This window comes from Dama dama, unplaced genomic scaffold, assembly GCF_033118175.1.
Source record: "Dama dama isolate Ldn47 unplaced genomic scaffold, ASM3311817v1 ptg000115l, whole genome shotgun sequence".
NCBI classification, from domain to species: Eukaryota; Metazoa; Chordata; class Mammalia; order Artiodactyla; family Cervidae; genus Dama; species Dama dama.
The window spans coordinates 932,905-936,606 of record NW_026870926.1 but is presented as its reverse complement, the minus strand read 5'-3'; positions in this window follow the sequence as shown (position 1 = coordinate 936,606).

The following is a 3,702-nucleotide window of genomic DNA, read 5'->3' as shown; positions in this document are numbered from 1 at the left end:
GACCGTTTCCTGCCCATCATATTTCTGACACCTTTTGAAGCTCTTCATTTTTTTCACACCTTTTCAGGCTCTTCATGTTTTTTAACACCGCTGCATACTCCTCCTATTTTTCAGACCGTTTCATGCTCCTTATATTTTTCACACCTTTTGAAGCTCTTTATATTTTTCACACCTTTTCAGGCTCTTCATTTTTTTCAACACCGCTTCATGGTCCTCCTATTTTTCAGATCGTTTCATTCTCCTCATATTTTTGACACCTTTGAAGCTCTTCATATATTTCAAACCTTTTAGGCTCTTCAAGTTTTCAACATAGCTTCATGCTCCTCATATTTTTCAGACCGTTTCATTCTCCTCATATTTTTGATACCTTTTGAAACTCTTCATATTTTTCACACCTTTTCAGGCTCTTCATGTTTTTCAACACCGCTTCATGCTCCTCCTATTTTTCAGACCGTTTCATGATCCTCATATATTTGACACCTTTTACAGCACTTCATATTTTTCACACCTTTTCAGGCTCGTCATGTTTTCCAACACCGCTTCATGCTCCTCCTAATTTTCAGACCGTTTCATTCTCCTCATATTTTTGACACCTTTTGAAGCTCTTGATATTTTTCACACCTTTTCAGGCTCTTCATGTTTTTCAACACCGCTTCATGCTCCTCCTATTTTTCAGACCGTTTCATGCTCCTCATATATTTGACACCTTTTACAGCACTTCATATTTTTCACACCTTTTCAGGCTCGTCATGTTTTCCAACACCGCTTCATGCTCCTCCTAATTTTCAGACCGTTTCATTCTCCTCATATTTTTGACACCTTTTGAAGCTCTTGATATTTTTCACACCTTTTCAGGCTCTTCATGTTTTTGAACACCGCTTCATGCTCCTCCTACTTTTCAGACCGTTTCATGCTCCTCATATATTTGACACCTTTTACAGAACTTCATATTTTTCACACCTTTTCAGGCTCGTCATGTTTTCCAACACCGCTTCATGCTCCTCCTAATTTTCAGACCGTTTCATTCTCCTCATATTTTTGACACCTTTTGAAGCTCTTGATATTTTTCACACCTTTTCAGGCTCTTCATGTTTTTGAACACCGCTTCTTGCTCCTCCTATTTTTCAGACCGTTTCATGCAACTCATATTTTTGAAACCTTTTGAAGCTCTTCATATTTTTGACACCTTTTCAGGCTCTTCATGTTTTTCAACACCACTTCATGCTCCTCCTATTTTTCGGACCATTTCATGCTCCACATATTTTTGACACCTTTTGAAGCTCTTCATATATTTCACACCTTTTCAGGCTCTTCAAGTTTTTGAACACCGCTTCATGCTCCTCCTATTTTTCAGACCGTTTCATGCTCCTCCTATTTTAAGACCGTTTCATGCTCCTCATATTTTTGACACCTTATGAAGCTCTTCATATTTTTCACACCATTCAGCCTCTTCATGATTTTCAACACCGCTTCATGATCCTCCTATTTTCAGACCGTTTCATGCTCCTCATATTTTTGACACCTTTTTACGCTCTTCATATTTTTCACACCTTTTTAGGCTCTTCATGTTTTTCAACACCGCTTCATGCTCCTCCTATTTTCAGTCCGTTTCATGCTCCTCATATTTTTGACACCTTTTGAAGCTCTTCATATTTTTCACACCATTTCCGGCTCTTCATGTTTTTCAACACCGCTTCATGCTCCTCCTATTTTCAGTCCGTTTCATGCTCCTCATATTTTTGACACCTTTTGATGCTCTTCCTTTTTTTCACACCTTTTCATGCTCTTCATGTTTTTCAAAACCGCTTCATGCTTCTCCTATTTTTCAGACAGTTTCATGCTCCTCCTATTTTTCAGACTGTTTCATGCACCTCTTATTATTGACACCTTTTGAAGCTCTCATATTTTTCACACCTTTTCAGGCTCTTCATGGTTCTCAACACCGCTTCATGCTCCTCCTATTTTTGCGACCGTTTCATGCTCCTCATATTTTTGACACCTTAGAAGCTCTTCCTATTTTTTCAGACATTTTCATGCTCTTCATGTTTTTCATCACCGCTTCATGCTCCTCCTATTTTTGAGACCGTTTCACACTCCTCATATTTTTGACAAACTTTGGAGCTCTTCATATTTTTCACACCTTTTCAACCTCTTCATGTTTTTGAACACCGCATCATGGTCCTCCTATTTTTCAGACCGTTTCATGCTCCTCATATTTTTGACACCTTAGAAGCTCTTCCTATTTTTTCAGACATTTTCATGCTCTTCATGTTTTTCATCACCGCTTCATGCTCCTCCTATTTTTGAGACCGTTTCACACTCCTCATATTTTTGACAAACTTTGAAGCTCTTCATATTTTTCACACCTTTTCAGGCTCTTCATGTTTTTCAACACCGCTTCATGCTCCTCCTATTTTTCAGACCGTTTCATGATCCTCATATATTTGACACCTTTTACAGCACTTCATATTCTTCACACCTTTTCAGGCTCGTCATGTTTTCCAACACCGCTTCATGCTCCTCCTAATTTTCAGACCGTTTCATTCTCCTCATATATTTGACACCTTTTGAAGCTCTTGATATTTTTCACACCTTTTCAGGCTCTTCATGTTTTTGAACACTGCTTCTTGCTCCTCCTATTTTTCAGACCGTTTCATGCAACTCATATTTTTGAAACCTTTTGAAGCTCTTCATATTTTTGACACCTTTTCAGGCTCTTCATGTTTTTCAACACCACTTCATGCTCCTCCTATTTTTCGGACCATTTCATGCTCCTCATATTTTTGAAACATTTTGAAGCTCTTCATATTTTTACACCTTTTCAGGCTCTTCATGTTTTTCAACACCGCTTCTTGCTCCTCCTATTTTTCGGACCATTTCATGCTCCTCATATTTTTGACACCTTTTGAAGCTCTTCATATTTTTCACACCTTTTCAGGCTCTTCATGTTTTTCAACACCACTTCATGCACCTCCTATTTTTCAGACCGTTTCATTCTCCTCATATTTTTGACACCTTTTGAAGCTCTTGACATTTTTCACACCTTTTCAGGCTCTTCATGGTTTTGAACACCGCTTCTTGCTTCTCCTATTTTTCAGACCGTTTCATGCAACTCATATTTTTGAAACCTTTTGAAGCTCTTCATATTTTTGACACCTTTTCAGGCTCTTCATGTTTTTCAACACCACTTCATGCTCCTTCTACTTTTCAGAGAATTTCATTCTCCTCATGTATTTCACACCTTTTGAAGCTCTTCATATTTTTCACACCTTTTCAGGCTCTTCATGTTTTTCCACACCACTTCATGCTTCTCCTATTTTTCAGCCCATTTCATGCTCTTCATGTATTTCATATCTTTTGAAGCTCTTCATATTTTTCACACCTTTTCAGGCTCTTCATGTTTCTCAACACCACTTCATGCTCCTCCTATTTTTCAGCCCGTTTCATGCTCCTCATATTTTTGACACCTTTTGAAGCTCTTCATATTTTTCAAAATTTTCAGGATCTTCATGTTTTTCTACACCAATTCATGCTCCTCCTATTTTTCAGACCGTTTCAAGCTCCTCATATTTTTACACATTTTGAAGCTCTTCATATTTTTCACACCTTTTCAGGCTCTTCATTTTTTTCAACACCATTTTACGCTGCTCTTATTTTTCAGACCGTTACATGCTCATCTCATTTTTGACACCTGTTGAAGCT